Raw genomic sequence first — 13,966 nt, 5'->3', positions numbered from 1 at the left:
CACACACACACACAAGGAGTGACTCGGGCTGCACATACTGCAGCTGGACATGTTTAGCCACTCCTAGCCTAACTGAGATAATATTTAACCATCTCTCTGCCCTCATGTGCAACTTTCTTCAAATCAGTCACCTTACTTTCTAATTCTTCCTACTTTCTTACTCACCTATATGTTACAACTTTGCCTTACCCTTCACTACAAATTATAATGTTCTAGTACATATTGTCATTGCAAGTAGTATACCATGCCATACTTGTTCGAATATTTTTACTGCTCTAATTGCCTATTGCTCATGTTTGATCTATTCTTACTGTACAGCACCTTGAGTGAATTCCTTCAAAAAGGTGGTAAATAAATCCTAATAAATAAAATAAAATCAGTAGATCGGGTGGTGACTTCTGACACTGCTGGCCCATGCATGTATCAGCCCGCGCAGAGAACAAGTGTGGTTGTGCTGAATTATTGACAGGAGGAGGAGGAGGTAGTACTGAGTGTTCTGGTCCTGGAGGACACGGAGTAGGTACTTGGTCGCTCAGAGGTATGTAACTCCCACAGGAACTACTTCCATGCCCTCAGGTTGCCTCGGACCTAGAGGCAGGGCCAGTTTTAGACATTTTTATTTATTTTATTTATTTGTTGCATTTGTATCCCACCTCTTTGCAGGCTCAAAGTGGCTTACAATACATCATGAGTAGTGGAAGAATATTGTAAATAGACATTTAGTATTACAGAGTCTTGGTTAGCATGATGATAATATAAACAGAATTATAATATACAAGCAGATGTGGAGGGGCATAATCGAACGAAAACGTCTATCTCCATGGGAGTTTATCTCCGAGAACGGGTCCGTGAAGGGGCGGACCGAACCGTATTTTTGCAAAAAATAGACGTCCATGTTTTATTCGACAATTTGTGAGCTGGGCGTTTTTGTTTTTCAGCGATAATGGAAAATGAAAGCGCCCAGCTCAAAAACAAATAAATCCAAGGCATTTGTTCATGGGAGGGGCCAGGATTTGTAGTGCACTGGTCCCCCTCACATGCCAGGACACCAACCGGGCACCCTAGGGGGCACTTTTACAAAAACAAAAAAAAAGGTAAAAGAGCTCCCAGGTGCATAGCACCCTTCCCTTGTGTGTTGAGCCCCCCAAATCCCCCTCAAAACCCACTGCCCACAAGTCTATATCATTACTATAGCCCTAAGGGGTGAAGGGGGCACCTACATGTGGGTACAGTGGGTTTGGGGGGGTTGGATGACTAATAAGCATTAAGCAGCACAATTGTAACAGGTAGGGGGGGATGGGCCTGGGTCCTCCTGCCTGAAGTCCACTGCACCCCCTAACAACTGCTCCAGGGACCTGCATACTGCTGCCAGGGAGGTGGGTATGACATTTGAGGGTGAAAATAAAAAGTTGTGAAACATCATTTTTTTGTGGTGGGAAGGGGTTAGTGACCACTGGGGGAGTCAGGGGAGGTCATCCCCGATTCCCTCCGATGGTCATCTGGTCATTTATAGCACTTTTTTGGGACCTGTTCGTGTGAAAAAAGGGCCCAACAAAAGTGTCCTAAATGTTCGCTAAAAACGCCTTTATTTTTTCGATTATCGCCCTAACGCGTACATCTCTCCTCGGCCGATAACCACGCCCCAGTTCCACCTTCGCCACACCTCTGACACGCCCCCATCAACTTTGTCCGCATCCGTGACGGAGTGCAGTTGAAAACGTCCAAAATCGGCATTTGATTATACCGATTTATTCGTTTTTGTGAGATAAACGTCTATCTCCCGATTTGGGTCGAAATCTAGGCGTTTTTCTCTTTCGATTATAAGGTGGATAGTGAGACAGTTCTAAACATAGATGGTGAGTTGTGCATATTCACATTGTTTGATCTATGTGGTATGCTTTATTAAAGAGATGGGTCTTCAGTAATATGCGGAAGTTCGTTCTTTTGTAGATCGATTTTAGGCTTCGCGGCAGTGCGTTCCAAAACTGTGTGCTTAGGTAGCTAAAGTTTGACGCATGCATTAGTTTGTATTTCATTCCTTTGCAGCTGGGGAAGTGCAGATCAAGGAATGTGCAGGATGGTGTTTTGGCATTCCTAGGTGGTAGGTCTATCAGGTCTGACATGTAAGCTGGTGCGTCTCCATGGATAATTTTGTGAACTAGTGAGCATGCTGGGGCCCAGGGCAGAAATTGAGGGGGGGTCCTTCCCCCAGTCTCCCCACCCACCATTACTACCAGACATAAAACAACTTTAAATGACTTCACACCCAAAACACGAGACAGACCTTCACCGAACACAAAACAAGGGATTAGAAATAGAAATATGAACATCAAAATTGAAAATCCCAAGAAGTTAAACTTGGCAAGTAGTGCAACACTGAAGAAATAAAAACAGAAATGCACTTCATTTTGTATTTAACACAGTCAGAGGCTTGGGTCCACCCACTTTGGGCTCAGATCCTCTAAAATTAGCCATTACATTTGCTGTGGCTAACAGGGATCCCCAAGCTGGGCCAGCTGAAGCTGGGACCCCCATGCATGTTCAGTTTTCACACATGCATTCACAGAGGTGGGGCAGTAGTAGCGGCAGCAGCTCGGGGACACTGAAGCTGGCTGCAGAGCTTGAAGAGTTCTGACTGTTGGAGTGGCAAAGGAAGAGGAAGTCTTCACCTAGAGGGGCATGGCGATCCCTGCCAACTCAGGTATTTATATTTTGTATGCAGGCAGGGGACAGGGAGAAAATTTGGTGCCCATCCACTCCCCCCCCCCCCCCCCAATCATTTGGCTATGCCACAGAACACAATACAAAGACATCTGTGATATAAATATCTCAAAGTTAACATATTTCAGTTAATAAATTCAAAATAGAACACTTTTTTTCTACCTTTGCTGTCTGGACATTTTATTTTTCCGTCATGCTGTCTGTCTTCTGCTAATTCTCTTTCTAGCGGCTGTTCTCCATTTGTCTTTTCTTCTCTCTCCTGCCTCGTCCTATTCTTTCACTACACCTATCTCTTTCCTCCCTTTTTTCTTTTCTGCCTCTCTATCCATTCAAATTTCACCTTCTTTCTCACCCTTATCCTCCTTTTAACTTTTCAGCTACCTATTAACTTTCCATATTCTTCTCTCATTCCCTAGCGGTCCCATTTGTCATTTCACTCCTTTCCCAGCCTGCTATTCCCTTCCATCTTTCATCTACCCTCCATTACTACCTCTGTATTCACTATCCTCCTCTCACTCATTATCTTGCCAACCCTTCTTGGCCTCTCCCACATGGTTCAGCCATTTCCACTATTTCCCCTCCCTGCACTCTCGTAGCCCAGTATCTCCTCTCCCTCCTCCCCCTCCTGTGGCATGAAATTTCCCTGTCCCTTTTCCTCCACCCCCATCATCTTCCTGTCCTGCCACCCCTTCCCCCATGGTCCAACATCTCTCCTCCTCTATCTCCCCCCTCCATGGTCCAACATTGCTCCTCTCTTTCCTGCTGTTGTTCCCTCCCCCCACTCCATCCCACATGAGCCAGCATCTCTCCCTTGGTCCCTCCCCTCCATTGTTCAACACCTATCTTTCTCCCTCCCTCCCTCCCTCCCTTCCTTCCTTCCTTTTCTGGGTACAACATCGTTCTCTTTCCTCTCAACTGCCCTCCCCTCTAGCATCTCTTCCTCCCTCTCCACCACCCAGGTCCAACATCTCTCCCTCTCTCTTCTTTGCCTCCACCCCATTGTCCACCATCTCTCTCTCTCTTCCTCCCCTGTATTCACATGCCCATTATGTCTTCCTCCATCCCCTCCCTCCACTCCCAGTATGGCATGTTCCCCCCCCCTCTCTCTCTCCCCCCCCCCCACCAAGTCTACATTTAAAAGAGATCCAGGAGGCCCTTTTGGTCTTCCATCTCTTTCTCTTCTTGCCACCCCATCTAACCATAAAGTGTCAAGAAGGACTCATTCCTTTCCCCTCATAAGTTGATAAGTATTGCCATACTGGGAAACACCAAAGGTCCATCAAGTCCAGCATCCTGTTTCCAACAGTGGCCAATCCAGGTCACAATATACCAAGATCCCAAAAAAGTACAAAACATTTTATACTGCTTATCCCAGAAATAGTGGATTTTCCCCAAGTCCATTCAACAACGGTCTATGGACTTTTCCTGTAGGAAGCCATCCAAACTTTTTTAAAACTCCGCTAAGCTAACCGCCGTTACCACATTCTCTGGCAACAAATTCCAGAGTTTAATTACACGTTGAATGAAGAAAAATTTTCTCTGATTCGTTTTAAATTTACTACATTGTAGCTTCATCGCATGCCCCCTAGTCCTAGTATTTTTGGAAAGTGTAAACAGACACTTCACATCTACCCATTCAACTCCACTCATTGTTTTATAGACCTCTATCATATCTCCCCTCAGCCGCCTTTTCTCCAAGTTGAAGAGCCCTAGCCGCTTTAGTCTTTCCTCATAGGGAAGTCGTCCCATCCCCTTTATCATTTTCGTTGCCCTTCTCTGCACCTTTTCTAATTCCACTATATCTTTTTTAAGATGCGGTGACCAGAATTGAACACAATATTTGAGGTGCAGTCGCACCGTGGAGCAATAGAAAGGCATTATAAATCCTCATTTTTGTTTTCCATTCCTTTCCTAATAATACCTAACATTCTATTTGCTTTCTTAGCCGCAGCAGCACACTGAGCAGAAAGTTTCAACGTATCATCAATGATGACACCTAGATCCATTTCTTCGTCTGTGACTCCTAACGTGGAACCTTGCATGATGTAGCTATAATTCGGGTTCCTCTTTCCCACATGCATCACTTTGCAGTTGCTCACATTAAATGTCATCTGCCATTTAGACGCCCAGTCTCCCAGTCTCGTAAGATCCTCTTGTAATTTTTCACAATCCTCCCGCGATTTAACGACTTTGAATAACTTTGTGTTGTCAGCAAATTTAATTACCTCACTAGTTACTCCCATCTCTAGGTCATTTATAAATATGTTAAAAAAACAGCGGTCCCAGCACAGACCCCTAACTACCCTTCTCCATTAAGAATACTGACCATTTAACCCTACTCTCTGTTTTCTACCTTTTAACCAGTTTTAATCCACAATAGAACACCTCCTATCCCATGACTCTCCAATTTCCTCTGGAGTCTTTCATGAGGTACTTTGTCAAACGTCTTCTGAAAATCCAGATACACAATATCAACCGGCTCACCTTTATCCATATATTTGTTCACCCCTTCAAAGAAATGTAGTAGATTGGTGAGGCAAGATTTCCCTTCACTAAATCCATGTTGACTTTGTCTCATTAATCCATGCTTTTGAATATGCTCTGTAATTTTGTTCTTAATAATAGACTCTACCATTTTGCTCGGCACCAACGTCAGACACACCAGTCTATAATTTCCCAGATCTCCTCTGGAACCTTTTTTAAAAATTGGTGTTACATTGGCCACCCTCCAATCTTCTGGTACCATGCTTGATTTTAAGGATAAATTACATATTTATTTATTTAGATTTTGCTCACACCTTTTTCAGTATTTCTAACAATAGTTCTGCAAGCTCATTTTTCAGTTTTCTTTTTTCACCATTCTCATTTTATCATAGTCTCCTTTTTTAAAGTTAAACGCTAACTTATTTGATTTCCTATGCATACTTACTTCAAAGCTAATATCAAATCTGATCATATTATGATGACTGTTATCAAGCAGCCCCAGCACCATTACCTCCCGCACCAGATCATGTGCTCCACTAAGGACTTGGTCTAGAATTTTTCCTTCTCGCGTCGGCTCCTGTACCAGCTGCTCCATAAAGCTGTCCTTGATTTCATTAAGGAATTTTACCTCCCTAGTGTGCCCCAATGTTACATTTACCCAGTCAATATCGGGGTAATTGAAATCACCCATTAGTATTGTGTTGCCCAGTTTGTTTGCGTCCCTAATTTCCTTTAATATTTCTGCATCCGTCTGTTCATCCTGGCCAGGTGGACGGTAGTACACTCCTATCACTATCCTTTTCCACTTTACACATGGAATTTCAATCCACAGTGATTCCAATAAGTGTTTTGTTTCCTGCAGAATTTTCAATCTATTTGATTCAAGGCTCTTGTTAATATACAATGCTACCCCTCCACCAATTCGATCCACCGTATCACTACGGTATAATTTGTACCCCGGTATGACAGTGTCCCACTGGTTATCCTCCTTCCCAGTGGCATAGCCAAGGGTGGGCCTGGGTGGGCCTAGGCTCACCCACTTTGGGTTCAGGCCCACCCAGCAGCAGCACACCTATGATGTGGCTGGCTGGAATCCCAAGCCCCACCAGCCAAAAACTCCAACAGCTGTCCCTCCTGCATACCTTGCAAATAGCAGATCTTCACCTGCAGCAAGCAGAGCAGTAGCGTAGCCAGAGTTTAATTTTTAGATGGGCCTGGAGGTGGACTGGGTGGGCACAGGCCTCACATTTCCTCTCCACCCACTACCACCACCCCCCACCCACCCACCACCGCCGCCGCCGCATTTCCTCTCCATCCGCCCGCCACCGCTGCATTTCCTCTCCATCCGCTACCCCCCCCCCCCCACGACAGCCCCCTGCACATGGTCAGTTCTGGTCATTTTTACTGACCTGAAGCACCGTTCTCCCTCCAGCACCGGCGATTCCCATAGCCAGCCTTCTGCCAGCGCGCGTCCGTCGTCGGAGCCTCTTCTCAGGCGCGTCCCACCTACTCTGCAACTTCCTGTTTTCTGCAAAGGTGGGACGCAGGAAGTTGCAGAGTAAGAGGGAAGTGCCTGAGAAGAGGCCCTGACAACGTGCGCTGGCAGAAGGCTGGCTATAGGAATCACCGGTGCTGGAGGGAGAACAGCGCTTCAGAGCAGTAAAAGTGAGCAGACCACGCGGATGGGGAGAGCAGGCAGAAGAGGCTGGGCGGGCCTGGAGCAAAAGTGGCTAGGCCTGGGCCCGTCAAGGCCCACCCGTGGCTACGCCCCTGGAGCAGAGACTGATGCATACTGCTCACACTGGCCCCACAGCTTTCCCTCTGATGTATTCTCGCCTATACGGAAACAGGAAGTTGCATCAGAGGGAAGGCTGTGGGGCCAACATGAACAGTGTGTATTAGTTGCTACTCGCTGCTGGTGAAAATCTGCTACTTAAAAGGTATGCGGGGGAGGGGGATATTTGAGAGACCATATGGCATCCAGGTGAGAGAGGGAGAGACCAAATCACTTGTGGGACAGGGCAGAGGTTCTTCTGCCCACCCATGTTGGGCCCAGGCCCACCCAAAATTGGGTGTCTGGCTACGCCCCTGCTCCTTCAACCAGGTCTCAGAGATGACTATTATATCTAATTTTTCATTTAATGCAATATATTCTAACTCTCCCATCTTATTTCTTAGGATCCTGGCATTCGCATATAGACATTTCAAACTATGTTTGTTGTTCCTATTTACATGATGCTTAGTACTTGACAGTATTAATTTGCAATCATTTGCCTGATTTTTATATAAGGACACCTGATCTACCACGGTCTCTTTTGCAACCTCCCTATCAGGATACCCTATCTTCCCTGTTTTGGTGATATCTTTGAAAGATACCTTATCCCGAACCATGCGCTTTTGAGCGACTGTCGGCCTTCCCCCCCGTTTCTAGTTTAAAAGCTGCTCTATTTCCTTTTTAAATGCCGACGCCAGCAGCCTGGTCCCACCCTGGTTAAGGTGGAGCCCATCCTTTCGGAATAGGCTCCCCCTTTCCCAGAATGTTGCCCAGTTCCTAACAAATCTAAAACCCTCCTCCCTGCACCATCGTCTCATCCACACGTTGAGACTCCGGAGCTCTGCCTGTCTCTTGGGCCCTGCACGTGGAACGGGTAGCATTTCAGAAAATGTGGATGTGGATGTGGATTTGAGCTTTATACCTAAGAGCCTAAATTTGGCTTCCAGAACATCTCTCCCACATTTTCCTATGTCATTGGTACCCACATGTACCAAGACAGCTGGCTCCTCCCCAGCACTATCTAAAATCGTATCTAAGTGACGCATGAGGTCCGCCACGTTTGCACCAGGCAGCAAGTCACCAGGCGATCCTCACGTCCACCAGCCACCCAACTATCTATATGCCTAATGATTGAATCACCAACTACAACAGCTGTCCTAACCTTTCCCTCCCGGGCAGCACTTGGAGACATATCCTCGGTGCGAGAGGAGAGTACATCCCCTGGTGCGCAGGTCCTGGCTACAGGAGTACTTCCTACTTCACCAGGGTGATGCTCTCCTAGGAGACCTCCCTTCTCCAAGGTAGCACAGGGGCTACCAGACTGGAGGTGGGACTTCTCTACAACATCCCTATAGGTCTCCTCTATGTACCTCTCTGTCTCCCTCAGCTCCACCACTACTCTAGCCTCAAGAGAACGGACATGTTATGTTTAGGAATGAGTCCACTCTTGTAATCGTGAGGCAGAAGCCAAGACAACAGCTTTCCTTTTATTCCCAACAATAATTGATTACATTTTACTTTTTTTTCCACAGCAAAGAAAATGAGTCATTAACTAACATTTCCTAAAGCTTTCAGTTTTGAAATTAGATTGTGTCTTTTACGTTTCAGAATTCACAGGTATACCATTCTAAATAAACTCTTAAGCATCAAGCAATCTCAATTGTACTTTTCCAGGTAAGTATTTAACCAGGTTAATTTCCCTTTCCCTTCCCAGCTCAGCATTTAAAGAAGAGAGGCACTGGATAATACCCAGTGTACTTGAATGTAACTCATCTTAAGCTATTACTGAAAAAGGTGTGAGTAAAATGCAAATAAAATAAGCCCTGTGCAGGAACTCAGCTTCATAGCTACCCAGTCAGCAAACTCAGATAAGTATTTGTTACACTTTGTTCTTAATTCGTTTATTTTTTTTCCCTATAAGTGTTTGTTACTCTGTGGTAAACTCCATTTTCTCTATCTCTGCTTCCTTTCAGGCTACCTACGGCCCGAGCAGCTATGCCTCCGACTAAACAGGTAAGAACTATATAGCATTTTGCTTTGACTGTGCAACCTGAGTTCTCAGCTTTGTAAAGACTAGAATGGCTAAAAAAAAAAACCCACAAACTTAAAATAAAGTAATCTTAAATGAAACCTTCTTTCTTCGTCAGCTCGTCACCTGCTTGCGGAGGGTACCATGGGAATCTGGAACTGGCACCAGGAGCACAGACTGGAGGTACCTACTACCTTACTAATAAAAACCCCCAAAAAGGAAAATCATCTCTTCCTGTGTAGTGCTAGAGTATATCCTTCCTTCCAGCAGGAACCTAATTGTAACTAGCTTGCCCAAGCAAATAAAAAGATAAGCATGAGTACCCATTTCTTCTCCCACCCAGTTGAACAGTGTCTCTCCTCCTGGGCTAGGACAGAGATGCCCAGCTAAGTCAAGGATGCCCCTACTCCCACCCTTCGGCCTTCACTTGCAGATACCTGTGTCTTCTACAAGGGCTGACCCAGAGGTATGCTTGGCCACAGCTTTAAGTGAGGCCACCAAAGAAGCTTGAGAGGTTTGCCAACAGGGAAAACTTTTGTACTATTTTTCCCCTTTGGCAAATTCCTGATCAGGCCCAAAGCCTAACTTCGTCACATGTTTTCCTTTAAAAACTCCCAAAATTTCCAATAAAATTCCTTCACAACCACGTAAAAAATTCGTTAAAATTCCCCTTTAATGGAGCAAAAATACAATTTTCTCAAGACCAGACCCTCATAGCCCACTTAGGGGAAATCCCTCGAGACCACTATCACCAAAAATGAACCATTTAAAATTCTCCCTGGAGCCCTGTTTAAACGCGACCCTAAAACGCTATTTAAAAGTTAAAATAAAAACACCACCACTCCAAAGGACCTCTCGTCTGGCTCCCTTGAGGATGATAATGCCACCTCTCTCTCCAAATCCAAACGGGATGGACCCTCTTTGGCTCTGGGGAAACACCCGCGACTTTCTGCAGAGTTCTGCCAAGCAGCCTAAAAAAAAAAAAAAAAAAAAATCGAGGCCCTGGCTCAAGTTTGGGCCTACTTCAGGGTCCGGAGCCACACTGAGCATGTCTAGAAGTTCGCACGTACACAATTTTCTCCAGTCTGGCCTTTCTCCTGCTGAGCTGCCTCTGCTTTCCCCGCATTTGTAGGCAGTGTGCCTTCACGGCAGGTCGCAGCTGCAGTGATTTTAACCTCTGTCCACCTGCCCTCCCTTATCCCAGCATCTCTCTCTCCCTCTTTCCCCTTCCCTCCATGACTCCAGCCTCTCTCACTCTCTTCTCCACTGCCTTATCCAGTTTCTCTCTTCTCTCCAGGCCAATTTCTCACCTAGCATCTCTCTCTCTGTCTACCCCGCTCATGCGGCATCTTTTTCTCTTTTCTTCTTCCCCCTCAAGGTCCAGCATCTTCCACCCATGCCCTCCTGAGGTCCAGTAACTCTTTTTAGTCCCTTCCTTCCCCCCCCCCCCCCCACCTGATGCTCTTCCAACCTTCTCATTCATTGCCAGCAGTGTGAGTGATCAAGGCAGGCTCGTCCAAGAAGGTTTCTTCATCGTGCCACCTCCTCTGACACAACTTTCTGTTTTCACATAGGCGGGTGCCGCAGAAAGAAAGCTTCCAAGATTGGCCTGCCTTGATCACTGACAGTGCCAGCCAGTAATGAATGAGAAGGTTGGAAGAGCATCAGGGAGGAGGCGGAAGGGACTAAAAAGTTACTGGACCTTGTGGGGGGGGGGGGGGCAAAAGTGGAAGGTGCTGGAGATGCTAGACCTTGGTGCGAGGGGAGTTTGAAAGATGCTGGACAGGGAGTGAGGCACCTTGTCCTGCTACTTTCCTCCTGAACTATGTAACGTGGAGGGGCATAATCGAACGGGGGCGGCTATCTCTAATGACGGCTCCGTCAAGCGGCGTACCCGACTGTATTATCAAAACAAGATGGCCAGCCATCTTTTGTTTCGATAATACGGTTGGGGCCAGCCAAATCTCAACATTTGGGCTGCCCTTAGAGATCGCTGGCGTTAGAGATGGCCTTCATTGGTTTTCGCCGATAATGGAAACTAATGGTGGCCATCTCAAACCTGTTGGATTATTTGTAGTAAATAATTAGCAGATTTTAGTACACACAGCTTCAGCTTTAGAAATGTTAATTTCTTTCTTCATCTCTCTCTCATTCACCCCTGAATAATTCACTGCTGAGTCACTTTAAAGTTGAAGTAACAAAACATCTGTTTACTCACAGTTTGCAGTTAGATTATAATCAGACAGACTTATATATACATATTATTATACATTTGTATTATCAGCTCCTTCCATGTGCTTAGATGGTAATGGATGCTCACACCACCATAGATCCTCTCAGGTTAGGAGAGATCATGAGCTCCATGTGCTCCATGTGCTGTATCTGCTGTGTCTAAACCCCCACAGGAAGTTGCATAGCTGTGTGACCTCTCTAAGTAATTCACATCAGAGGTCACAGAGTAATCACAGAGAAATAATAGGTGACAGGCAATGCATGTAAAAATACAATTACATTCCAACAAACCCCTTCTCATGCATAACTGTCATGCAATTATTTATTCATACAAAGTCCAAGCTTTATACGCAGATTCACAAAATGTTCTCTGGGTAACGGTTTGGTCATGATGTCAGCTGTCATCTCACTGGTGTGACAATAGTGTAGACTGATGACCCCTTCTTTCGCCAACTCTCGCACGTTGTGGTATTTCGTTGCGATGTGCTTGGTGCGTGACTGAACCTTGTCATTCTGTGACAGTCGGATGCAGCTCTGATTATCTTCCATTATCTGGATTGGTCTCTGTTCAGCTATTCCGAAATCCAGCAAAAGTTTTTCAATCCACATCAGTTCTCTGCACGCTTCCGATACGGCCACGTATTCAGCTTCTGTAGAAGACAAACTCACAATACTTTGTTTATGACTGGCCCATGAAATTTGTACATTTCCATACATAAACACATATCCACTTGTGGATTTATAATCAGAATGATCCCCTGCCCAATCTGAATCACAGTAACATATTAGTTTTGGATTACTATTGGCTGAAATCTTTAATTTACAATCAATGGTACCCTTTAAATACCTTACCATCCTTTTAACTGCAGTCCAATCTGATTTGGTAGGTGAGCTGACCCTTCTGCTCAAAATTCCTACTGCATTTGCTATATCAGCCCTGTATGTGGTAGCTAGATATATAAGCTTACCTATGGCTGATCTATATTGGATGTTATCTGGTAAAGGTTCTCTTACTGTTTCATCCTTCAGAAAATCAGTGATCATGGGAGTGCTTACAACTTGGGCATCTTGCATACCTAAACCTTCAATAAGCTCATTTATTTTCTGCTTCTGGCTTAGAAGATAAGAACCATCATTTTGTTTCTCAATTTCTATACCAAGATAGTATGACACATTACCAAGTTCTTTTATCTCAACATTGAGGTTTAAACACTTTACAATGTCCTTGTACTCTTGCTCACTTTCGCTTGCAATGAGCAGATCATCAACAAAAGCTAAAATGTATGCATATTGTCCATTTGTGCACCTAGTGTACAAACATTTATCTGCTTCACCTTGCTTAAATCCTAAATTTGTCAATATTTCATGCAATTTATCATTCCAACATTCTGCACTTTGCTTTAATCCACAAAGACCTTTGTTTAATTTACACACTAGCTGTCTTTGTTTTGTATTTATGAAACCTGTTGGTTGTTCCATGTACAAGTCTTCAGTTATATCTCCGTGAAGAAACGCTGTTTTCACATCAATGTGTTTGACTTGCATGCCTTTTGAGACTGCAATGCTCAGAAGTGTTCTGATTGTCGTGTGTTTCACTACAGGTGCAAACACTTCATCAAAATCTTCTCCATATTTTTGAAGATATCCCTTTGCCACTAATCTGGCTTTATACCTTTCCACTTTTCCTTGTGCATTCCTTTTTAACTTGAATACCCATTTGCATCCTATAGCTTTCTTGCCAGGAGGTAATTTTGTAAGAATCCAAGTATTATTTTTATCCAATGCATCAATTTCTTCTTGTGCAGCTTTACGCCATTCAGCAGCTTCTTCTGCTGACATTTTCTCAATCTCATCCCATGTTAAGGGCTCTTGAGCTTCTGCTGACTTTGTTAGGTAAGACAGTCTTGGGGGTGGAACACCTTTGTTTTCCCTGGATGAGCGTCTGACAACAGGTTGGTCTGACCTTTCCGCATCCTCTAAATCTGAGAGTCCTTCTCCAATTGATTCCCCTTCTCCAACTGTACTGTCTTCTTCAATGATCCTTTCTTTGTCTGCTTCCTCTGCCTGTTCCTCGTTAGATACAGGTGAGTTGCTTTCAGACATCTGCCTTGGTATGGCATTTATATACACTGGCATGTCTATTATGGTTCTAGTTTCATATTCTGGATGATAAGGCTCATCTGGGATAATCCAGCCTTTATCAACCCTTTTGTTTTCATCAAAATATGTAACATGTCTTATGCCAACAATGCCAGTTTTCAGATTCAAAATTCTATATCCTTTGTGTCCTGGAGCATAGCCAACTAAAATGCCCCTTTCTGTTGTGGAATCCAGCTTATGCCTTCTTTGCTTTGGTACATGAGCATATGCTGTACTTCCAAATGTTCTTATGTGTGACAGGTTTGGCTTCCTACCATGCCATGTCTCATGTGGTGTGCGCTCAGCGCCTTTAGTTGGCATTCTGTTTTGTAGGTACACTGCTGTGAGAATGGCTTCCCCCCATAGTCTTTTAGGGAGATTGCTATCTGACAGCATACATCTGGTCATTTCCACAAGTGACCTAAATTTTCTCTCTGCAACAGAATTTTGCTCTGGTGTATAAGCTACTGTTGTGATATGTTGAATGCCTTCTTGTTCTAGAAATGTGCGCATGCTTTGTGAAGTGAACTCACCACCATTGTCGGTCTGAAGAACCTTTGGTTTTCTTTCAAATTTATTGCTCACCA

This window comes from Microcaecilia unicolor, chromosome 1 (assembly GCF_901765095.1).
Source record: "Microcaecilia unicolor chromosome 1, aMicUni1.1, whole genome shotgun sequence".
Lineage (NCBI taxonomy): Eukaryota > Metazoa > Chordata > Amphibia > Gymnophiona > Siphonopidae > Microcaecilia > Microcaecilia unicolor.
Note: the sequence above shows the minus strand (reverse complement) of the source record.